The following is a 26,518-nucleotide window of genomic DNA, read 5'->3' on the forward strand; positions in this document are numbered from 1 at the left end:
GCAGGTCTGTCTCCCTGGTAACGCCACGATGCTGATTGGCCACAACCACATGTCAAGTAGCAAGGCTCCAAGGAACTTTCAGAGTATTGAATGTCAGGGGATGAAAGGGTATTAGAGGTCATCTTGTTCAACCTCCTTATTTTACAGGTGAGGAAGCTGAGAACAGAGAGACAAGGTGGGCAGCACCACAAATGTGAATAATGTAAGATGTTTCAGTTCTCTAAACCTGGCTCTCTTGTCTGTACCAGCAAATTCTGTGAGCTGAGAAAGGCTTTCCAGCTCTAATATTTAATGACGATATCACTTGCCCAGAGCTACACCACTTAGACATGAAAATGGCTGTTTTGCGCAACGGATGCTTTTTCCCCATTTCTCTTTGACGTGCTGCTGGCTGGGGTAGTAACCAGTTCTAGATGAGGTAAAAGATGCTCCTGGTTCCAAATGAAATTGATGCTTCCCAGATGGTAAGAGCCCAGTCCAGATTGCTGAAGGGGAGTCAAGGTCAGAAATCACCATAGGTTCTTCCTGCTGTCATCTGACCACAACAACAAAGAAAGGCCAACTCCCAAAATAGTCACTGTAGCATATCATCCACCAGGTCCAGCAGGGTTGCCTCAAGCCTGACCCTTAACATTAGCCAGAGTATTCTCTTCTCCAGGTTTTGTGGATGCCCCAACCGATGTCACAATTGCTCCCTCTAGCCTTGCAATTGAGGAAATAAACAGGACTATTGATTTTTAATTCAAGGACATTTAGAAACAAATTCAGCTAAGTCTCAACTGTATTAGGTGTAATTGGTCCAAGTTTTGGAATGAATTACCTTGAAAAAGCAACTGACACTGCACTTTATAATCCAGGACCTTGGAATGGTTTACCCCCAGACCACAATTAATTGGCAAAATATGGGACATAAGCACTGACTCATGGAGTTCATTAACATTATCATTTAAAGTAATGGTTAAGCTATCTGAATTCGGAAATGCAGAAATTGACACTTGTGTGTACCATCTGGCAAGGGTAATGGAAATTTCCATGAATCTGCCACATATTAGACATGTGTCCTTGGGCAAGAAGCTCTTTAGCCACTCTGGGACTCGAATGTCTACATTTGTGAGGTGAAGGGGTTGTATTATATGATCTCTCAGTTCCCTTCCAGCCCCAATATTTTATGACCTCAAAACCTGCAAGAGACAATTCACAGTATCTACACAAGAAAAATGTTGCTGGTAAGAATATACTTGTACCTTAATGTTGTACACGGAACTGTCTGTTCTTCTCAGGAGCTATCTACACAGCTAGTTGCCTGTCATCTGGGATCTTGATCATATGTAGCTGTTTCTTCAGCAAATAATGAGACAGAGAAACTGAAGGGGTCCCATGAAAAAACTGGTCTTTTGCTCCTTTTCCTGCTTCTGTTCTTGCTGGGATCTGCACCCCTGCCCTACACATAGCTTATCATATCGATAATGTATGTCCTCCTTGTAGAGATCAAGGAGTTAATGACTTCTTTGGAGTCTTCCAGCCCAATAGATATCATCTAAGGAGTGACTGGGTGAGGTCTTCACATACTTTTTCCACCTTGACCCAAGATCCCCGGCTCCTGGGCATAAGTGACTTGGGAGGCGGTGGGGTTGGGATGGACATTTGAGCATTTCACCTTGTTCTGACCAGTTTCTGGATGACTGAGATGACACATGCACTGGAGCACAATCATCATCAGTAAAAACCCCAGGCCCCAAACAAAGATGAGACTCACTCTCTTTTTCCTTTCTGCATCTCCCAGATGCTCTCTATGTATCTGCTCTCTATATATCTTCAATAAGCTCTGCTTTCACTTCTTGCTGACTCGTGTTTGATTTCTATCCCGAGCATAGCTGAGGACCCTCTTGACCCATCCTGTGGGACCCCCTATGGATCCTCAGACTTGCCTGCCTGCATCAGTGGCATCATGTTTGGCACATAGCAGGAACTCATATGTGTTTAGTAAATGAATGAAAAGAATCAAGTCTTAATTTAGAAATTCTAAAATTTTGGCAAAGTATAAGAACACAATTTCCTTGATCTACTTCCAGTTGCTGTCCTCTCGCTCCTCTTCAAAACCAAATCTCAAAAGATGACCTGCTTCAATGATATAATAGTGATACATAGTGGCAGATGGTAGCTACACTTGTGGTGAGCATAGCATAATGTATAGAGAAGTTGAATTGCTATGGTATACACCTGAAACTAATGTACTATTGTGTACCACTATACTCAAATTAAAAAAAAATTATTTAAAAATTTTTTTAAATTAAAATTAAAAAATTAAAATTTTTTTTAAAAAATGCTAACTCCATTTCCTCACTTCCTACTCCCTTTCTCATCATTTATCCCTTTAGGGACACTGAAATAGTCTGAAGCTTATCAGTGACTTCCAAGTTGGTATGATACTATGAAATATGCAAACTTGGTGTTGGTCTCTGGTTCCTGGGACAGAGCTCCCAAAGTGCTTGTGATTTCCTGAGTGATAAGGACAAGAAGAGGAGTCTTTAGATACTCATAATAAGTCCCTTTCAACTATACTTGTATACGCTAATGAGGTGACTCTTAGAAAATGAGGACTGGTTACCAGAGGAACTAACCATTTGATGTGAGGGTTGGAACTTTTAACCCCACTCTGATCTCTGGAGAGGGGCAGAGGAGGTGGGGACTGAATCGACCATTAATGGCCAATGATTTAATCAATCATGCCTAATAATGGAACTTGCATAAAAATCCTAAACATGGGATTGGGAGAGCTTCTGGGTTGGAGGTCCTGGAAGGTCATCATGCCTGGCAAGACCATGGAGGCTCCATGCCTCTTCACTATATCTTAATCCATGCATCTCTTCCACTCAGGCTGCTCCTGAGTTTTATGCTTTAGAATAAACTGGTGATCATAAATGAAGTGTTTCCTTGAGTCCTGTTAGCCATTCTAGAAAATGATCAGTCCAAAGGAGAGACTCATGGGAAGCCCAGATATGTAGCCAGTTGGCTAGAAATATAGGAGATCCAGACTTATGATTGGCATTTTGTGGGGCAGTCTTCTAGGACTGAGCCCCTCACCTGTGGTGTCTGTGTTAACTCCCAATAGTTAGCAGAATTGAATTAAATTGCAGGACATCCAGTTGGTGTCTACAAAGAATTGAAGAAATGGGTGGTGTGAAAAACTCACACATTTGGTGTCAGAAAGGGTTGTGAGTAGAGTTGGTGAACCAAATGGGCCTTTTGCCGTGTTTATAATGCATGATCACTCACCAGCACTCAGCTCTGTTGTTTACCATCTTCCTTTTGTATCATGCTCACCTGGCTTCCTTCACACCACACTTACATTTCAGGTTTCCCTCAACTTCTGTGACAGCTTATCTTCACTCTCCTTTGTAGGCTCACCTTTTCCCCCTGGCCACTAAGTGCTGGAATTCCTCAAGACTCAGTTCTATAAGCACTCCTTGGACTTTCAGGTATCTATATGCCCCTGACTCCATAATGAGTATCTTCAGACCAGACATCTCCCCTGAACCTCAAGCTTATATTTCCAATGGCTTACATTATTATCACCCATATATCACAAAGTTGGCCTATTCATCAATAAGAAAACAACCTGATTAAAAATTAGGCAAAAGATTTGAACAGACACTTCAGCAAAGAAGATATACACATAGGTATAAATGCATAAACGCACATTCAGTGCCATAAAAACCACCCCAAGGCACATCCATTAGAATGGCCACATTTTTATAAAGCAAAAAATGACATTACCAAGTAGTGATGAAGATGTGGTGTAGCTAGAACTCTCATACTTCACTAGTTGGGATACAAAATGGTGCAGCCATTTTAGAAAATAGCTTAGCAGTTTTTGTTTAAATATTTTATCTTCTTGGGGATCCCTGGGTGGCTCAGCAGTTCAGCATCTGCCTTCAGCCCAGGGCGTGATCCTGGAGATCCGGGATCAAGTCCCATGTCAGGCTCCCTGCGTGGAGCCTGCTTCTCCCTCTGACTGTGTCTCTGCCTCTCTCTGCCTCTCTCTCCCTCTCTCTGTGTATCTCATGAATAAATAAATAAAATATTAAAAATAAATATTTTATTTATTTATTCATGAAAGAAAGACACACAGAGAGAGAGGTAGAGACACAGGCAGAGGGAGGAGAAACAGGCTCCATGCAGGGAGCCTGATGTGGGACTCGATCCCAGGACCCTGGGGTCACAGCTTGAGCCAAAGGCAGACGCTCAGCCATGAGCCACCCAGGCATCCCTAGCTTAGCAGTATTTTTATAGTTAAACATACACAAGGCAACGACCCCAATTCTGGACATTTATTCTAGAAAAATGAAAACCTATGTTCACATTGGTGATGTACATGAATCTTTCTTGCAGTATTATTCATAAATGCCCTAAACTGGAAACCCAAATGTCCTTCAATGGGTGAGTGACTAAACAAATTGTGGTGTACCCATATAGTGCAATACTACTCATGATTTTTTTTTTAGGGGCACCTAGGTGACTCATATGGTTAAACATCCAACTCTTGATCTCAGATCGTGATCACAGGTCGTGAGTTCAAGCCTTGCATTGGGTTCCATGCTGAGTATAGATCTTATATTTTAAAAAAGGAATTTTTAAAATTGAAATATTGATAAACACAACACCACAGATGGATCTCAAATACTAGTTATGCTAACTGAAAGAAGTCAGACCCAAAAGATTATATACTGTATGATTCCAATTATCTGATATTCTTGAAAAGGTAAAATTAAAAGGCCCAAGACTATATCAGATTGCCAGGTTGTGGGAGTAAGAAAGAGTTGACTACAAAAGTCAGCATGTGAGAATTTTTGGAGATGAAATTGGTACGTATCCTGATAATAGTGGTTATGTGAATCAATGCATTTGCCAAGATTCATAGAAAAGTATATTCTTTGCCTACCCCCAAAAATCCCTGAACTTTACTGTATGTCAGTTTTTAAAAATTATGATATAGTATGTCCAAAACTGAATCTAGGATCTACAACTATGCATGACCACCATCACACAATGGCCCTCTGCCATTCAGTTCTCTCTAAGGCAGTGAACATCACACCATTGTTCGGTTGGCATGCTAACAGCTCTCTCTCTAAATAAATGAATAAATAAACCTGTTTAATCGAGGATAACTCACTTGGGGCACCTGAGTGGCTCAGTCGGTTAAGCGTCTGCCTTCAGGTCATAATCTCAGAGTCCTGGGATTGAGCCCTGCATTAGGGAACAGAAGGAGGCTGCTTCTCCCTCTCCCTCTGCCTCTCCCTTACTCCCAAGCTCATGCTCTCTCTCTCTCAAATAAATAATTTTTAAAATTTAATTTCATTTTTAAAAAGATTTTATTTATTCATTCATGAGAGGCACAGAGAGACAGAGACACAGAGGAGAAGCAGGCTCCATGCTCAGAGCCCAATGTGGGACTCAATCCCAGGCCCCCAAGATCATGACCTGAGCTGCAGGCAGATAGATGCTCAACCACGGAGCAACCCAGGTCCCCCCATATTATTTTTTTAAAAAAAGGATAAATCACTTGAATAACCAGGCTTTCTTAAACTACCAATCATTTGTAGTCAATCAGTGATTAATCATCATGATTATCATCATCAATAAAAATAAACCCTTATATTTGCATAGTATAACCTAATTTAAGGCAGCTTTATGTATTATTTAATTTTGCTTTCATAATTGCCCTGTGAGGTTCTTAAGGCAGTTATGATCTCCATTATGTAAAGAAGCTGAGGCACAGCAAGTTTAGGTAAATTCCCTAAAGTTACATAATTAGTGCTATGGTCTGAATTTTTTTGTGTGCTCCACTGCCCTGCCCAAATTCACATGTTGAAATCATAAAGTCCAATGTGATGGCATTAGAAGGTAGGGCCTTTGGGAAGTGACTAGGCTATGAGGGTGGAGACCTCACAAATGGGATAAGTATTCTTATAAAACAGACTCCTCAGAGATCCCCAGACCCTTCCACTATGTGAGTATACAATGAGAAGTCTGCACCCCTGAAGAAGGCTGGCACCCTGGTCTTGAACATCCAGCCTCCAGAACTGTGAGAAATAAAGTTTTGTTATTTATAAGGTACCCAGTCTGTGTTATAGCAGTCTGAATGAACTGAGACAGTTGGTAAGTAACAAAATTAGAATAAAACATTTGCGGCTTCTAGTCTAATACCCTGTCTCAGTGAACTGTAGATAAATGTTTTCATGTGCAAGTAACACCTTGATAGCTGACATTGAAAATACCTTTTCATAGTGGAGATGTGAAAAGAATTGAAAAGAATTGTCTCCAGGTTATTTTCATCAACAGGAGTATTACACTGTTAACTGACTCTTTGCCTTCCAATTTATGCCACATGAAAGAAATCCAGGAGAACTAAAAAGTGATAATGTGTTCCACTCAAGGAGATATTTTTTTAATAGCTAAAATGAGGGAGCTGCAAGAGAAAAAGTCAGACCAAACAACTATATTAGAGAAACTAAGGAAATTTTGACAACAAAATCTGCAATACTATGTACAAACCACTTCTGACACAAAATTGACGAAAAGTGCATAGAAATTTGACTTCAAGATAGGATTTATTACTCATTAGAATGATGTAAACCAGCATATCCTTCAGCTTGTTTAAGGTTCTGAAAAGTAAAGAAATCTATTTCATTTTATTTTGCCCATTACTCCCCAAACTTAAAAAAAAAAAAAGGGGCCTGTTTTGCCAGTCTCTGCCTTTGGTTGGACTGTTTTAATCCTTTTACATGTAATGTAATAGCTAATAAGACAATATTTATGCCTGCCATTTTGCTATATTTGCTTTCTGTATCTTATATCTTTTGTTTCTCTATTCTTCTATTGCTGCCTTTTTCTTTAATATTTTCTAATATACTATTTTAATTCCCTTTTTTGTTAATTCCCTTTAAAAATGTTTATATTTTAAAAGTTGATTAGTGGTTGCTCTGGAAATTATAAGTAACATCTCAATTTATAACAATCTAGTTTGAATTAATACCAACTTAATTTCAGTATTACACAAAAACTTTGCTCCTCTACAGCCCCAGTCCATTTCCTCCACTTTCCTTAGTATTGTTATTGTCACCATACAGATTATATTTTTATACATTGTGTGCTCATCACTAAAAATTTATAATTATAGTTGACCCTTGAACAACATGAGTTTGAACTGCATGGGTCCACTTATATGTAGATTTTTTTCTATAAATTTGATACAGTACTGTAAATACATTTTCTCCTCCTTATGATTTTTTATAAAGATTTATTTATTTATTTGAGAGAGAGTGCAAGCAGGCGGAGGGGCAGAGGGAGAGAGAAAGAGAATCCTCAAGCAGACCCCCTACTTAGTGCAGGGCCCAACACAGGCTTGATCCCAGAATCTTGATTTCATGACCTGAGCCAAAATTAGGAGTCAGACATTTAACCTACTGAGCTACCTTGGCACCCCTTCCTTATGATTATCTCAATAACATTTTCTTTCCTCTAGCTTACTTTATTGTAAGAACACAGTGTACAATACATATACAAAATATATGTTAACACATTATCAGCAAGGCTTCTAGTCAACAGTAGGCTTATTAGTAGTGAAGTTTTGGAGGAGTCAAAAGTTACACGTGAATTTTCAACTGCACCCCTAGCCCCCACACTATTCAAGGGCCAACTACATTGCTTTATACAATTGTTTTAAATCAGATAAAAGAAAGAGAGGCTTATGAACAAAAGCTATGTTATATTTACCTATGCAGTTGTATTTACCAATGTTCTTTATTCAAATTACTCTCTGGTGGCTTTTCATTTCAGCCTGAAGGACTCACTTCTTTTAGTATTTCTTAAAGAACACATTTGTTCGCTTCCTGTTTTCATTCTTTTTATAACTTCTATCTTTTTTATTAATGTCCATTATTTGTTGGGCATTTTATCATATTCTCCTTTAGTTCTTTAAACAGTTGTCTTTAGTTCTTTTAAAAATATTTATAATAGCTGATTTAAAGTCTTTGTCCAGTAATTCCAACATCTGGTATTCCTCAGGGTTACTGTTGCCTGCTATTTTTTTCCCTGTGTATGAACTACATTTTCCTATTTCTTTGCTATTCCTCACAATTTTTTGTTGTTGAAAATGGGACATGTAAGTAATATATTGTGATAACCCTGGAAATCGATGTTGGCCTAAATAAGGAGGTAAACTGAGGCAAACTCAAAAAGATTAGTTTATACAGGGACTGCAGAGGAATTGCAATTCATAACAGGTGAATTGTAGCAAGCTATAACTGAGTCTACTAAGGCTTTGAGATAGGTTGTATTTATAGACAGGGAATATAAAGGAACATTCCACTTACAGTCAGCTAAAAATCAAAAACAAATGAAGACCATCCTTGAAAATTTCCCAAGCAGCCAGAATCAGTCCAAACACAAAACTCAGTTCAGCCCGTTTTGGGAGATTAATCTGACCTGGGTCATCTACCACTCATGCCTTTGGAACTTCCCAAGGTTGATATATGATATAAGACAACCTTTTTTTTTTTTTTTTCTAAGACTTTATTTCTTTATTTGAGAGAGAGAGAGAGAGCATGAGCAGGGGGGAGGGGCAGGGTAAGAGGGAGAAGCAGACTCTATTGAGGAGGGAACCTGACTCAGGGCTCAATCCCAGGACTATAAGATCATGACCTGAGCTGAAGGCAGATATTTAATTGACTGAGCCACCCAGGCACCCCAATTTAAGATAACTTCTGATTGCCGTCTCATTATCCAAAAAAATTCCAACACTATCAGTTTTCTGTAAATCAGGCATTTACAGTAAATCAATATCTTAATCCTTAACTTTTGTCTTTCTGAGGGCACATGAGTGAGATTCTCCACTTTATATTTGTTAGTTTTATTTTAAATTGAAACTCTTTCACAAGATCCCCCCTCCTTACATTCCACAGGGTTCTTTGTTGTTGCTGTTTGTTGTATTGGTTTGTTTAGTGACTTTCCTAAGTGATATCTGTAAAGTCTGCAGTCAGTGTGTAGCCACCAAAGTAGATTATCTTAGTGGTCAGCTAATGAAGGATAGTGATTTCCTTAAATACCTTGAACCAATGAGTTCATTCGGGAAATGCCTTCAGTGATCTAGCAAGCAGTTTGCAACACTGCCTTGGCCTTCACTCCCTGCTTGCATGAAGCTTCAGGGTCAAGCAGAGGTGAGAGATTACAACCTTCATGGGAGTTTCCTGAACATGTTCACAGTCCTACAAATATATGTGGCTTTCTAGATTCCCAGGAATGTGTCAGAGCTTTTCAAAGCCCCTATGAAAATTTCATCTCCCAGCTTTTCTTTTTACAATTTTTGGTCAGCTGCTTGTTTGCCCCAACTCTTAGTGCTGCCAAAACCAGCTGTGATGTTAAGCAATTGCCACTAATTGTTTTCAACAAATGCCCTAGGGAAAAGGCTGATCACACTGAGCAAACTCTGAGTCAGATCAAATAAAGAGAAGCCCTGCAAATGAGTGTTTCCAGGGAACTTCCAGTCAGGTCAAATAGTGACAATGCTCTGGGAATGGGACTTTCAGGGGAACTTAAACATATTTTCCCCTTTAGTGGTTGCTAGCCTGCTGATTCATGGATACCATTATTGTGAGGTTGTTGGTTTTCAGGGCTACCATAGAGCTGAGGAGAAGGGAATGGGATAGGGTAAGTTAAAGTGCTACACAGTTCACTCTTTTTACTAAGATTCAGCTGTCTTTGTTTTTTTAATAAAAGCTCTTCAGCCTGTTGCAAATCTTCAATATTCAGAGTTATGAAAAAGTTGATTTTGGCAATTTTTCTCAATTTTCATGGCTTTATGGAGGAGTAGGTTTTTGTAGATCATTATAGAAGTTGGACTCTTCAAACTTTTTTTAAAAGTAGAACTCTTTATGCAACATTTATTAATATCCTATTAATAGTATAATATATAATATTATTAATTGTATTAGCTAAGACTAAATGACTGGATATGAAAAAGCCAGGCACACATGCACTGGCTTTTTATTTGAAGGTAGTGCACCACTGTAATAATAAGATATTATTATTATTACCATTTTCAAACAAAGAATGAAGGATATACAGGTTAGATCAATTGTTCAAAATCACAAAAGCTAATAAGTGGCCTTGAAGAAGCAAACTGTTATGTTACAGAGAGGGCCATGTGCAGGGAATGACAGGGTAGCCTATAGAAGCTGAGGACTTCAGTCCTACAATTACAAGGAACTCAATACTGCCAACAAGTGAACTTAGATGAGGATCTCAACCTCAGATAAGATCCCAGCCCTGCCCAACATCTTCACTGCAGCTTTGTGAGATCCTAAACAGAGTATCTAGTTAAGCCATGCCTAGACTCCTGATCCATAGAAAATATGAAATAATAAGTGTAGGTTTTTGTAGGTAAAGATAACAACTTTATTGGTATACAAGCCACATATCCTACAATTCACCCATTCAAAGTATATAATTCAATAGTTTGTATTCAAGCACTATGAAACCATCACCACAATCAATTTTATAATATGTTGACCACTCCCAAAAGAAACTTCATATCTTTTAAGAGTCAGTTGTCATTCTCCCATTCCCCCAGCCCTAGGGAAACCATTAATCTACTTCCTGTCTCTACAAATTTGCCCATTCTTTTCATTTCATATAAATGGAATCATATAATATGTGGTCTCTTGCAACTAGCTTCCTTTATTTAGCATAACATTTCAAGGTTTATTCATGTTATGGCATGGATGAATACCTAACTTTTTTAAATTAATGAATAATTTTCCATTGTATAGATATACTACATTTGGTTATCTATTCTTCAGTTGATGGATATTTGGGTTGTTTCTACCTTTTAGCTGTTATAAATAGTACTGCTGTGAACATTCATGCCCAGGTTTTTGTGTGGATGTATGTTTTTATTTCTCTTGGGAACATATGCATGAGTAGAACTACTGTGTCATATGGTAACTCTGTGATTAAACTGTTGAGGAACTGTCAAACTGTTTTCTAAGACAGCTGTGCCATTTTACATTTCTACCAAGAGCTCTGATTCTCTGTATCCTTGCCAATATGTAGCTGGGGTGCTGGAAAAATTCTGATGGTCTGCCCCTCCCAGGGAGATCCATATATCCCTTAAGTGAAAACTAGGAGAAGAGGGAGCCCTGTGTTCTTGGTTTTACCTGCCTGGAATGGAGTTTCTGTCACATTGGGCTGGGGCTTAGGAGGGAAGCAATGAGTCATTGCTCAAATGCTCTCACTGTTCTACCAAGTTTTACTAGATTTTCTTGAATAAATATTTCTTTATTTGTTATACTCTTAAGGACAATTTCCTGAGGCTTTAAATATTAGATTTGAAGAATAATTTTCACTAGTTATGCTTGTTTTGCTGGAGACTGTGTAACTCTTCATGCTGTCATTCCATAAGTTGAAATCTAAAGGTTTGTTGTTTAAAGCTGCTAGGATTGAGGTAATTTATTATGTAGCATGGAAAACTATTATACAAGGAACTAGTGCTGTACAAAATTTTGAAAATTTATTTTGAAAAGCACGGATATAGGCTAATCAAGCATTGGAGTAAATTGAGAAATAGAGTAAGATGAGAATGATGATAGTTAATGATTAATGGAAAATATATAGACTATACCTATTTCAACAGGAAATGCAATTTATATAGGATTTTAAAAGGAAGAGGATATTTATCTCATTTGATAAAGTATGCATGGTCAAAGCATTATCACCACCTCATGCCAGTACATATTAATTACAGGAAAATACATTTCAGAAGGTTAAGCAAGCCAGCAGATTCCACACTATGGAATTTTACTGACCAGCTACTTTTCCCTCCAAATTGGGAGACTGTTATATATATTGCCTATTTTTAATATTTGTCATATAAGGACATCTTTGAAAAACCATCTATACAAACTGCCACAATTTTAGATCTAAGAGGGCATTTAAGCATCAATAAAGAAAGAAGGTAATAATCTCAGGATTATGAAGCAAAATCTTATAAATTGAATGCATTTAGCCTTCTAAAATATCATTTATTTCCCTAATTTTACTCCTTTTATGGTACACATGTAGGAAATTTGTTATAGACAGATTGGAAAATTGGCATTTTGGCACCATCAAAATCTGTAAGCTAAACAAATAAAAATGGCAAACTTTGTTTCCACAAGTTACCCCTCTCCCATTTGTACATTTTGGATGAAGCCAAGACTTAACTCCAATCAATATATAAAAACCAAAATACTGTGTGCCTCGGTGGTTCAGCCAGTGAAGCCTCTACCTCCAGCTTGGGTCCAGATCCCAGAGTCCTGGGATCAAGTGTCATGTAGGGCTCTCTGCTCAGTGGGGAGTCTACTTATCCCTCTCCCTCTGACCCTCCCCCCTCACTCATGCTCTCTCACTCCCTCTCTCTCAAAGAAATAAATAAAATCTTAAAAAAAATACTGACTGAATATTCACTTTACCAAAATATTTAACAACTCTTTTCTAAATACATGGCCATCATACTATATTTACATTTTTTATATTCAAGTACTTGTCAAAGAAACTTAGAGAATAGAGGGATTGAAAGATGACAGTATAAGAGTGACATTCAACCATAAATAGAGATTAAAAATTTTTGAAATTATAAGGTATTAAATGGGAATCAGGATTGAGTATGAAACATTAGATTTAACACAACAATTTTCAGGAATATAGCGATTTTGTAAAATTCAGGAATACTTATGTTCATTATTTACATAATTTATGGTTAAATCCCAGGATACTTTTCTCTTAGCATAATATATCTCTGAGAAATTTTCCTGTACTTAAAGAGCAGTACAGCTGCTCTGGGCCTCATCCAACTTAGGCTAATATCTCTATAATTCTTTATACAGCTAATAAAGTCTCTGGAGCCTTCTTACTGAGATTAAATGCTAGGAAAGGCCTTGCCAAAGCCACTTAGCAAAGGACTGGCATTGTAGGTTTCCAGTAACTGAGTGGCCACAGGCAGTCATAGCAAAGATCAGAATCAAATTCTGTGGAAAATATGTCACATTTGAAAAAAGAAGTCGGCATTCATTTCTGGCATTGTGGATTCTGTGGTCAAGGCATCCCCTACACAGTGTTTGCTGGAGGTAAATGGAATGTATAACTGGTGCCTCTTTTTCCATTTTTAATTCCATGTTGCTTCTCCGGAGAATTATGAGTTATTTTTCTCTTCCTTTTTCCCTTTCACAAGAGAAATCAGGTAATCCACTCATCCCACAAATTATTTGGAAGATGAGAAATAACCTGGGGCAAAGCAAAATATCTTCCAAAACAAACAATGTAAGTGTCTTTCTCTGCCCTTTCTCAGAATATACAATATTTTGAAATAAATAATTCTGGCAAAAAAGTCTCTTCCCTGGACTGTAGGGTGGAGAGTAAAGCTCAGATTCCATCAAGCCAAAAGGAGATCTAGGCTGATGATATTCCATACTTCATAGACAGATCAGAATGGTCCTTTCCTAAAGTTTTTTTCTGTTTGAGAAGGCCTAACTGCCTTAAAAGTCAGTATAATCAGGCAGTCATAGCAGAGCTCTGCCGTCAGGCTTTCTGTTGCAACTTACTTGAGAATCAGAGCTGTGGGTCAAGATTTGGTGGTCAGACAGTCACTAGCAAGGTTAATAAACAAGAAAGGACCCTGACTGAATCAGAAAGTCCAGATCAACCAGACATGTGCTTAAACTAGGAGTCCTTGGGGCAACACAGTTTAGGATCTAAAACCTAAATGATGAAGTGATTGGCCAGGAATATGCAAGACAAAGTCAGGGACTGAAGTGAAAAATGTCTAGGAACAACTTGTCCCATGTCTTGGACTGACCTATCCTGTCACAAGAAAGGCTTGTGAGAGGGTAGTTTTTATTTATAAATATTTACCAAGGAGTAGTGCAGCCTATGCTTGGACCAGGAGCATGAAGGTGAAGGAGAGACTTTCAGAACTAAAAATGGTAGGTTGGACATATGTACCTTCTTTTACTCTCTCCCCCAATTGTGAGATAAGAATAAAGTGGGACGTCTAGGGGGCTCAGCAGTTAAGCGTCTGCCTTCAGTCCAGGGTGTGATCCTAGAGTCCTGGAATTAAGTCCTACATCAGGGCTCCCTGCATGGGGCCTGCTTCTCCTTCTATGTCTCTGCCTCTCTCTCTCTCTCTCTCTCTCTCTCTCTCTCTCTGTCTCTCATGAATAAATAAATAAAATCTTTTAAGAAAGAGAAAGAGATAAGAATAAAGCTATTTTGTCTTTTTTAGGCATAAATCTATAAGAGTGGGTTAACAAGTTGGGAGACAAAAGCAACAACATTTTTGAAACTGGAAAGCTGATGGATGAGTGGTGAATGACTTAACAGACATGAAAAGGCTGAATGTAAGGCTGAATGAAGTAGAGAAGGCTACAGAATTCCCGGAAAACTTAGGAGTCAGTGGTAGTAGCCACTTTTGGAAGCGGGGATAAAAGTGTAGCTAAAACTAGAGGACTGTTTAAATGTCTGTTGAAGAAATAGTTAGACCTAGGTGGTGCCTGGCTGGCTCAGTCAGTAGAGTATGCAACTCTTGATCTTGGGGTTGTATGTTTGAGCCCCATGTTGGGTGTAGAGATTATTTAAAAATAAAATCTTTTTAAAAAGAGAGAGAAAAGAAAAAGAAACAGACCTAGAAACAAGAACCACATCAAAAGATCATCCCTAGCACCCAGATTGTGGAATTGAAATATCATCTCCCACTTTATTTGTTTTTTAAGATTTAATTTATTTATGTGTGTGAGAGAGAAAACAAGAGCAAGGGGGAGGGGCAGAGGGTGAGAGAGAAGTAGACGCCCCCTCCACTGAGCAGGGAGCCCGATGTAGGGCTCGATTCCAGGACTCCGAGATCATGACCTAAGCGGAAGACAGATGCTTAACCAACTGAGCCACCCAGGTGCCTCTCATTTTCCACTTTAAAAAGAAAATCACGAGATGCCTGGGTGGCTCAGCGATTGAGTGTCTGCCTTTGGCTCGGGATGTGATCCCGGGGTCTCAGGATCGAGTCCCACAACCGGCTTCCTGCATTGAGCCCGCTCCCCCCAATGCCTGTGTCTCTGCCTCTTTCTCTCTCTGTGTCTCTCATGAATAAATAAATAAATAATCTTTTAAAAAATAAAAGAATAATAAAAAGAAAAACATGGGGGCTTTTTGGAGCAATGGCCAACACCAAGTCTTGGGTGAGAAACGTGCAAGATGAATCTGAAATATCTTGTTACATCAGTTAAAGATGAAGTAACCAAAAACTATTAAAGTCATGTAAACAAGATTCAGAGGCCAAGTTGAAGAGGCTCCCATAAAGCCAAAGATGTTACAGTATGAGTGTCAGTCAGGACAACAGTTGCAGTGGATTAAAAAGCCATCAGATCTGTTTAAATCTATAATAATATAATTATAATATATAATTATAAATTATAATAATATTTTTAGAAAAACCTTAAGTGGTCACCTTAGAAGGATGATTTCAACCAATTCATTACTTTGAAAATTGATAAATAAATGGAAATAATGAAGCACTTATGCAAATGGTATAACTACATAAAAAAAATAATAGCTGAGAAGAAACTACTGAATGAAAAAGAACTGATAGAATTAAAATATCACCTTTAACTTCCAAGAAGTTAATGGATCTAGGGACCGAGCATCAATAACTACTAACGTAACAGAGACAGAACCATACATTCTGTGCCTCTTTTTTTTCTTCCCTCTTAAATATTTATTTATTTATTGGTGGGGGGAGAGAGAGAGGTAAAGGGAGAGGGAGAAAGAATCTCAAGCAGACTCCCCACTGAACACAGAGCTCGATGGGGCTTGATCTCACAACTCTGAGATCATGACCTGAGCCAAAATCAAGTCAGATGCCTAACCAACTGAGCCACTCATATTCTGTGCCTGTCTAAAAAACATGCAACTACTTAGGTTTTAATAAACATAAAGCAAAAGCTAATAGAACTAAGTAAGAAAAAAAAAAGACAAATCTACAATCATAATTCAAGATTTTAGCACCCTTCTCTAAATAATTGATAGAATAAGTAGACAGAAAATCATTAAGGATATAGAAGCCACTATATAAATAGAATATATGTTGTTCTACATTTAGAACAAATACATCAGTCAACTTGATTTAATTGACATTCATAGGGTAAAACACTCCAAAATGCAGAATATACTGTTTCTAAATATGGAAATTTCTCTAACTCAGACCAAGTTTTAGGTCATAAAAATAAGTCCCAATAAATTAAAAAAAATCTTATGAAGTTTGTTCTCTAACTAAATAGAATTAAATTAGAAATCAATAATACTAAGATATCGAAAAGAAATAGAAAATCTGAATAGTTCATATCTGTTAAGAGTTAAATTTATAATTTGTAAATCAGGCAGAAGTAATACTAATCTTAAATTCTTTCAGAAAATAGATAAGGGGAGAATACTTTCACAATATTTTACAAGATCAGCGTAACCTGAATACCAAAACCCAGTAGAGATGTTACTAGAACAGAAAATTGCAGGCCAATATTCTTCATGAATATTGGTAGAAAAATCCTTAATGAAATATCAGTAAATTAAATTCAGAAATACATGTATATGATTTGTGTATATTAAGGAATCTCAAAAAAAAACCAATAGAACTAAAAATAAAATAAATGGCAGGATATAAACTTGACATACAAAAATCAATTGTATAGTTTATACTAGCAACAAAAAATGGAAACTAAAGTGGAAAACAAGATCATTTATAATAGCATCAAAAAACATAAAATACTTAAGAACATGTTTAACAAAAGATATGCAGAACCTTTACACACAAAAAAACTATAATGAATTGCTAGGAAGACCTAAATAAATGTGAAATACTTTACTTTGTGAAGTAAATCTTCACATGATTGTGAAGATACAATATTACTAAGATGTCAGATTGATCTATGGATCCAATGTAATCTCATTCCAAGAGGTTTTTTTTTTTGTTTAAATTGATATTTCCAAAATTTATATGGAAAAGAACATAGAATAGTCAAAACAACATTGAAAAGAACAAACACAAGTGGAAGACTTCCAGTACCTGATCTTAAAGACTTGCCATAATATTATAATAATCAACACAGTATGATTTTGACATAAGGACAACAAATAGATCAACAAAACATATTAGAAAGTTCAGAAAATATACCCACATATATACTGCTAATTGATTTTCAATGAAGTCACCAAGATAATCCAATGGAGGAAAGTCTTTTCAGTAAACAGTGCTGGAAGAACTGGATATATATGTATGTGCCAGAAATGAATCTTGAGCCCTACCTCATGCCATACACAAAAATTGAGATGATCATAAACTTAAATTAAAAGCTAAAACTATAAAGCCTCTAAAGGAAAACTTAGAATATCTCTGCAACTTTGGGTTAGGCAAAGTCTTATTATAAAGAACATAAAAAGCACTAACCATGAAAAAATGTTAAATTGGATTTCATCAAAAATTTATAAATCTGTTCCTCGAAAGATGTCAAGAAAATCAAAAGGCAAGTCAAAGACTAGGAGAAAGTATTTGAATTACATATATCCAATGGAGGATTTGTATTCAGAGTACATAAACAACTCCTACAACTCAATAATAAAAGACAACCAACCAATTTAAAACAAATAGGCTGAATACTTTAACAGACACTTTAGAAAAGAATGTGAATGATCAATAGACATGTGAAAGGATGCTCAACATCATTAGTCATCAGGGAAATAGAAATTAAAACCATAACACGGTACTACTTTGCACTAGAAATAAAATCATACATTGTTAGTGGAAGTATAAAATGGCACAATTTTGAAAAAATGAGTTGGCAAGTCCTCACACAGTTAAATATACATATCTACTCCATGAACTAGAAATTCCACTTTCAATATTTATCCAAGACTAATGAAACATATATCCACAAAAAGGCTTGTACAAGAATGTTTATAGCAGTTATATTCATAATAGCTCCAAATTGAAACCAGCTCTAATATCCATCAAGAGAAAATTATAGAAACAAATTGTTATATATCCGTTGAAACAAAATACCAGTAAATACTGTATAACTCCTTTATGTGAAACTCAAAGACAAGTAAAACTAATCTGATGATAAAAATTAGAACAATGGTTACCTACGGGTGGTGGGGATTATCAGGAAAGGGGCTGAGGGAACTTTTTGGGTGATGGAAATATATGTTATTTTGATTGCAGTATTTGTTATCCAGAGGTATACATTTGCATTTTGTGTGTGAGATAAGTCAAGCTTATTAATTGTGCATATAAAATCTATGTGTTTCATTGTATGTGAATTTTGATTCAACATGAATGAAAATAAATGCATTTTTCAAATTAGTCTTTTTTTTTTTTTTTTTTTGAAAAGAGAAAGGGAAGAAATACAAAGAAAGAAACGTAACAGAAGATGCAAAAAGGCATGCTTTCAGTCTTAATCCCGCCTGGAATGTCTAACTATATACCAATGGATTTTTAGACCTAAGTCACAAGGGGAACTCAATGTGATGTCAGTTCAGTTTGGTGGACGCCTTTCTTAGCTTCCTCTCCTTTCAGCTTTCTGTCTTCCTACCACAGGGGAGCAATATCTGGGAAAGCCCTTTTGGCCCTTTCCCTCTTTTAACCATGTTCCAATACTCTTTCTGAGGGACTAACCTTTTGCTTTGGCAGGACCTTCTGCAAGCCAAGTCTTGCAAATTGATTCTGCCCTGCAAATACTGCTCAGATTAATTTTGTCCACCCAGCCCTCCCCTCCCCCCACATTCAGTGGCCAGTTTAACCCTCTTGATTTCTCCCCTGGACTTCTGAAGCAATATCTCGTCGTCTGCCCAACCAGCGCACACCAAGGAGATCTCTCCATCTAATAGGCGATTCTGTTCCTACAATTCTCCTGCTTTAAATCCTTCTGTGGTTTCCCACTACCAACAAAAACAAAATCCAAATTCCTACCATCAGAAAAGCGCATGCTCTACCTATTTTCCCAGTCACTTTCCCTGCTATTTATTGCTCTAAGACTATACATTCTTTCTCATGCCTCCATAAACTCTGTCCTCTCCTGGGAGAGCCCTGCCAGCCTCTTCTACCCACCAGTAGGATAGTCACGCAAACTTTTCATCCTTCAAGACCCACATCAGTGAAATATTCCATTCCCCACACCTCAAGTACAGAGGTGAGGTCTCAAGTACAGAGACTCCCACTTTTTTGCTTAACACATTGTATTATATCTATTTATTAATTCGTCTGTGTGCTCCCTGAAGACAGGGTATTTTTGGTTTTTGTTTTCATCTTTTTAATCTCTAGCACCTGGCTCAGGATCATGTGAATGAAGAAATGAAATGAATAAGAGAAGGAGGCAGGGGATGAATGAGTTCACCCACTTCTGGATATTTCATTAACAATTCGTTGTTTTTTTTTTTTTTTTTTTTTAAGATATATTTACTTAAAAGAGAGAGAAAGCCTGTGCTGCAGCAAGCAGTAGGGTCAGGGAAGGAGCAGAGGGAGAGGGAGAAGGAAAGAGAATCTCCAGGAGATTTCCTGCTGAGCACAGAGCCCCACACAGAGCTCAACCTGGCAACCCTGAGATCATGACCTGAACCAAAATCAAGAGTCAGGCAATTAACCAACTGAGCCACGTAAGTGCCCCTGCATGAATGATTGTCAAAGTGTAATCTCTCTTCCCACACTCAGGAAAGAGCTTCATCAAAGTCTACCTAGTTCCCCCTTACAATTTAAATAAATATTTAAAGAAATGAATAGCTCCTGTTCACTGTAACAGCCACTTCTTAAGAAGCTATATACCTAGCTTAGGACTGTTCTCTGATTCAGGATTGCTGATTTGTGCTGGGAATGTCAATAGGTACATGACTGGTCACAGCATTGGGGATTTGGTGGGGGAGGGGGTCCTTCCCTTCTGATATCTGCTTAGCTCTTCACAGTTCCTGAGGAGTAATTATTTTTAAAAACTGGGTGTATCATGTTACTGGAAAAGCGATCTCTGGTTAATGGTATTTTGGTGGTAATAAGCTCTGAGCTTGTTTTTATGGCTCTGCTTCATTGGTTTTAATATATGGTACGTATGTGTACAGCCTGACCAGCTTCTCCATTTAACTATCTTCCTGGGGAAAAGGCCCTGAACCTATGATTTTCAGATGTCTTGAGATCATCTGGTCTATTTCTCATCACACAATCTGTTCAATAGATGCTGTTGCCTTAGAGGTGGGATAATTTCCAGTAGCATGAAGTGAGCAGGACTTCCATTCCAAGTTCCCTATACATTCCAGGTGGGAATTGAGTACTTAAAATATAAACTACTAAAAACTCTTTCCTGTTACTCACTGTATTGATTTATCCCAAGAAGCTGAGAATCAAGAAAATGTTTTCTGGCTGAATTAGAAAGCAAGGAACACTGTGGAGCAAAAACAATGTCAGGGTGCCCAAAATGTGGCCAGATGTCAGGGCCAGCCCAGAAGTCTCCCACAATCACAGAGGCTGGAATATTCATCTTTGTTAGGCATTAAGTAGGCGGCTTCCCTGAGGGAGGTTAGAATTCTCTGTCACATCTTCTCAGTTCTTTGGACCACAGTGGAGGAAGGAACTCATCAATTACAGGCCACTCGGATCCCAGCACATTTTCCAAAGCATTTCTTGTTTTTCAAGCTCCATGTTCCCAGAACCAGCAAATTTTCCCTTCTTATTGGGCGGTAGGAAAAATCAGAGAGCTGCAAGTGGAAATCTTTAGCCACTGAGGATGAGTAAAGGCTGGTATTCAGGAGGACCAGGGCAGGCAGCTGCGTGGAGGGCTTCCCAGCTCCTGCTCTACTCCAAGGCTGCAGCTGCACCCTCTCCCAGATCCCCAGCATCAGGACGCTGCTCCAGGCAAGCGGCATTCCTCTTAGAGTTCACGGATATTCCCATTCCCATCTTCTCTTTTCTAGGCTCCAATGTTTCCGTCTCTTGATCACAATCCATCTGAACTAACGTGGCCTTTACTGTCCTCGGGGGAGGGGGGCAGATGATGAAGCCAAACGTAATTAAAACTGTATTAAGATGCTATATTTGCCCGATGTCTTACCATTTCCCCACTTCTCATAGGTGCTCTGTGAGGCAGATGCCCAAAAATTAGGCAAAGGTGGTTTCTTTGTGAGATTAAGTGCAAAGGGCAAACACGATCCTCAGAAACATTGTCTCAGAGGCAGCAGGAGGCTTTGGCAGGCTTGTGGATCCTTGTGGAATACAGTGCGAGGGAGGAGGGTTAATCTGTGCTTTGCCTCCGCCAGGTTCCTTGGTCTGTGGCCACAGGGCCACATCTTCACATCTCTGCTCTGTGCTCCATCTTCACATTGCCTTCCCCTGTGTGTGTGTGTGTGTGTGTGTGTGTGTGTGTGTGAAATCGCCTCTGCTTCCTCATGTAAGGACACATGTGATTGCATTTAGGGCTCTCTGGATAATCCAGGATGAACTCTCCATCTCAGCATCCTTTAACTTAATCCCATCTGCAAAGATTTGATTTTCAAATGAGCTCACGCTTACAGATTCCAGAGATTAAAACCTGCAGTCTTTGGGGGCCATTATTCAGCCTATTACAATGTCTTTTGCCCATTTTCTGTCTGAATTGTTTGTTTTCTCTACTGTTGAGTTTTGAGAGTGTTTTATTTAACAGTCTAGATACAAATCCTTTGCAGATACATGGTTCGTAAATATTTCTTTTTGCCATGCTTGTCTCTTCACTCCCTTCACAGGGTCTTCTGCAGAGCAAAAGTTTTTTTGCTCATCATTGTGATGAGGCTCAATTTATCATTTTTTTTTCTCCTTACAGAGCATGCTTTTAATGTCAGGGCCACCAACTCTTCACCTAGCCCTTGGTTCAGAATTTTTCCCCCAAGTAGCACCAGTTAATTTCTGGAAGTTTTATGGTTTTACGTTTTACATTTTTTTCTAGAAGTTTTAGGGTTTTATGTCTTATATTTGAATGCGTGTTTTTCCTGTTGTTTGCCATGATGAACTTTATTACACAGTTATGAAGATTTCTAGGATACTATGGTGAACCATATTGCTGCTTGCATTGTTCCCTCTCCCTTTGCCCTTTGGGAATATTTGATATCTGTGCCTGTTGCCAGGCAGGAGATTGAGACTGGGAGTGGCAGGTTCAAGGATATCTGCTGTAGCTGTAATCCAGGAGTGAAGACACCACCATGGCCATTCAGATGTCTTTTAATGTCCACGAGAGTGAGTGACTAAACACTAAACACAGCTGCCGAAACTTCCAAATGCCACAATTCTGCTTGCCAGGGGGTATAGGCGAAGGAGCAGGAAGGAGGATCCATCTCACTTCTGCCTTCCAAACTGCAATGGCTACATCTCATCAGCAGAGTCAAATGCACAATCAGAGCCCATTCACACTGTCCACCTTCTCAGGCCCACCTTCCGCCATGCACTTTCTTTTCCTTCCTTTATTCTGTTTCAAAGTTCCTGTATCATAAAAGATGACAAAAATGTACTCAAAACAAAATTTTGAGCTCAATGATTGATCAAAGCAAATCCTCATGTAGCATAGCCCAGGTGAGAGCTAGAATGTCAGCACTATGGAGTCCTTCTTGTCCTCCTCCCAATCACTTCTGCTCCCTTCCTCCTAAATGACAACAAACCTGACTGTTTTGGCCATTGTCTTGGTGGTTTTAATATATATGTATATATATATTTGTGTATATATATATATATATATTTGCCAGTTAAATACATACCCTTAAATACTATGGTTTCATTTGCTTGTTTCTGGGCTTTATAAATGGAATTGTTCCATATTATATTTTTGTGTTTAGCTTCTTTGCTCAACATTGTGAGGTGAATCCTAGGTAGTGCAGATAGTGACATTGCTGTATAGTATTCCACAATATAACTATATCACCATTTATTTAGCCTTTCTACTATTGATGGACATTTGGGTGGTTTTCCAGTATGACTGTGACAGATAATACTGCTATAAACAATTTTGTACATGTCTTTTGGTGTACTCATGTGCATTTCAGTTAGATATGTAAGTAGGGGTGGATGATGCTACATTTTAAAAAATATTTTATTTATTTATTCATAAGAGACACAGAGCGAGAAAAGGCAGAGACATAGGCAGAAGGAGAAGTGGGCTCCTGTGAGGAGCCTGATGTGGGACTCAGTCCCAGGACCCTGTGATCATGACCTGAGCCAAAGGCAGACACTCAACCACTGAACCACCCACATGCCCCATGATGATGCTACATTTTTAGTTAATTTTTTAATAAAATGAGGTTTGGGTAAAGATTTTTCTTTTCTTTTTTTGCCTATGGATGTCCAATTGCTTGCTCTAGCATCATTTGTTGAAAAAGCAGGACAGGTGTTCTAGCCAAAGTGATCCCCCTAAAGTAAAATTCAGACCATGCCCTTTTCCTGTGAAAATTCTTCAGTGGCAAGGGGAGGGGGCACTTGACGGGATGAGCACTGGGTGTTATACTATATGTTGGCAAATTGAACTCAATAAAATATATATATACAAAAAGAAAAAAGAAAACTCTTCAGTGGCTTCTCACTGCACTAAGAGGATGCCTAGCTCTCCAATCTCATCCTGGGCCAACTGTCACCTACCTCCCACTATATACCAGTCAGCTTTTCTTGCTTTCAGCCCCCTAAACAATCCAATTGCTTTTGTGCTTGCCTTTACACAAGCAAGCACTTCTGATTGGAAGACTCTTTTCCTGGTTCCACACGAGAGTGGCTTCTTCTATTCCGTGAAACTTCAATTTAAAATCATCTCCTCAGATAAAGCTTCTCCAACTACCCTGTAAAGTAGAACCTTCTACACAACTGCCCATCATTCTCTGTCACAGCAGCCTGCATATGCCCTGCAAAGCCTTGATCAACATTCGCAAGTGCTTTAATGACTCATTTATCGTCTACCTTCCCCAGCAGACAGTAAACTCTTCAAGGGGACAAGTTGTTGACCTTGCCCATGCTGACTCCCCAGTATGTACCCCTGTGGCTGGCATGCAGTAGTTGCATCAAAAATATTAGTTAAGGGGGCACCCTGCTGGTCAGCCAATAAAGCATGTGACTATTGATCTTGGGGTTGTGAGTTTGAAACCCATATTGGGTGTAGAGATTACTTTAAAAATATATATTAGTTAAATGTTTTCATGAGGCTAGAGTTTGTGATGATATGTCCACTTTTGTCCCAAATTGAAAATAATTTCCTGGAAATTAGTGCTGCATGAGAACAAACAGGCTACTTGGCATTTCTGAAGTCCTCCCCCCGGAACAGAGTGACACAGAGGCATTTCCATATCTTGAGAAGCCTGACAAACCCTTCAGGATGCCTGAGCAGCACCCCAGGCACATGTGAAGTTGACTGGTTGGATGTACGGATGTAACAAGATGAAATGTTGTAATTTATTTTTCTCCCTCTTCCCAAAACGTTCCTACCAAATCTTTTAGCCAATCAGTAGATCCATATGGCCTCAAAGAGAATGCAAATGTAACAGCAGTAGAAAAGATTTAAAAAATGTTAATATTCTTTGTTTTTTCCTTCAAATTAGGCTCTTGAAAGCCAGAAGGAGAGGCCCTGATTGGAACAGAAGTTGGAGTTTATGTCATAAAAAAAAGTTGACAATGCAGATATTCCTTTGGGCACAACCAACCGAGAGCCAAATAGGGTTTGCAGTTCTTTTGCATAAACCAAGGATTCCAGACCATTTATACACTGGAAGAAATAGCCAATCCAAGTTGGCAGCTGCTTCCATTACAACTGACTGGTATGCAAGACTTTGAGATTAATGATTCCATTTCACAGGCAATAACATTAAGCTTGTGAAGTTCAGATGCTTCTACGAATAATCTCTGGAGATACTTTTTTGGTTACAAGATGGGGAACAAGATGGTTTAAGTCTTTACCCAAGGGCCTTCTTTCTTGTGAATATTTTCTGCCTTGTGTTATACCTGTGTCAACACCCCCCTCTCCCTCGAGTTCCTTTTCACAAGCACTGGTTATCTAAGAAGCACTCAGTCTCGGGCTTTAGGCAGGATTTTATTAACCAGTAAGAATAGAAAATAGAGAATTGTAAAAATGTAGGACTTAATTAAAAGTGTAGAAAATTATAGACTTGGGGTCACCTGGGTGGCTCAGTCGGTTGAGCATCCAACTCTTGATTTCCACTCAGGTCATAATCTCAGAGTGGTGAGATCCAGCCCCACCTCAGGCTCTGTGCTTAATAGGGAGTCTGCTTGGGATTCTCTCTCCCTCTCCCTCTGCCCCTCCCCCAAATACCCTTGCATGCTCTCACTCTCTCTCCCTAAATAAATAAACAAATCTTTACCCCCCAAAAAAGAAAATTAAAGATTTTTTTAAAAAGATGATGAGGTTTATGTTGTGCCTGTAGAAAAAACATTAGCAAGCAAATAGAGGGAAGGTGCAATGAGACCATCTATGCTTTAGGAGAGGATGCCCAAATGAGAAGGTAGAAGAGTGTGTGTGTGTGTGTGTGTGTGTGTGTGTGTGTGTGTGTTGGAAGAGATTTTGAGCACATTTGTTAAAGATGTCTAAGCTCTGGGATGCCTGAGTGGCTCAGCGGTTGAGCGTCTGCCTTTGGCTCAGGGCATGATCCCGGGATCCAAGATCGAGTCCCACATCGGGCTCCCTGCTTCTCCCTCTGCCTGTGTCTCTGCCGCTCTCTCTGTGTCTCTCATGAATAAATAAATAAACTCTTAAAAAAAAAAAAGATGTCTAAGCTCAACATGATTTCAAATTCTGATCCTACCATTTATTAACTCTGTGACTTTAGGCAAATGACTTAACCTCTCTGTGCCATACTGTCCTCATTTGAAAAATTGGGTTTATAAACGGACAGTTGCTGGAGGTGGGGTGGGTAAAGGGATGGAGTAACTGGGTGATGGGTATTAAGGAAGGCATTTGATGTGATGAGTACTGGGTGTTATATGCAATGATGAGTCACTACACTCTACCTCTGAAACTAATGATACACTGTTATTTAATTGACTTTAAATTTAAAAAATTGATCTATGATCAAAATAACCTACAAAATAGATATTTTTGGTATTAGGTATTAATATGTATAATATGTATTTTTGGTATTATGTTGTGTGCATGTGCGTTTGCATGTATGTGTGTGTTCTTAGGGCATATCTTCATCCCTCTCCTCCTTCTCCCACCTCCTAGAGTCCAAGCTTCTCCTGAGCGGTAGGTCATTCTATGACTTAATCATCTTTGCACCTCTTGTAGTAACTACTATAGCCCATCCTATGCAGGGGGCATCCAATACACACCTGGCAAATGGTAGGTGCTCTACCAACGATGCTCCAGAAATAGATGAACAAATGTTGGATTGAATGTAGTGATTACAAGAATCAGCAAAATTTCCAAATATCTATTTTTCTTGGTAG

General features: G+C 38.5%; 1 long non-coding RNA gene across 1 annotated transcript; it reads left to right on the forward strand.

Moving 5' to 3' along the window:
- Window positions 1–29: 29 nt before the first annotated feature.
- On the forward strand, window positions 30–25,284 carry LOC111092346. Its single transcript, XR_005378635.1, has 3 exons — window positions 30–147; window positions 3,403–3,479; window positions 24,658–25,284. It is a non-coding gene; the product is annotated as an uncharacterized LOC111092346 (long non-coding RNA).
- The last annotated feature ends 1,234 nt before the right edge of the window (window positions 25,285–26,518 follow it).

Source organism: Canis lupus, chromosome 25, assembly GCF_011100685.1.
Source record: "Canis lupus familiaris isolate Mischka breed German Shepherd chromosome 25, alternate assembly UU_Cfam_GSD_1.0, whole genome shotgun sequence".
Lineage (NCBI taxonomy): Eukaryota > Metazoa > Chordata > Mammalia > Carnivora > Canidae > Canis > Canis lupus.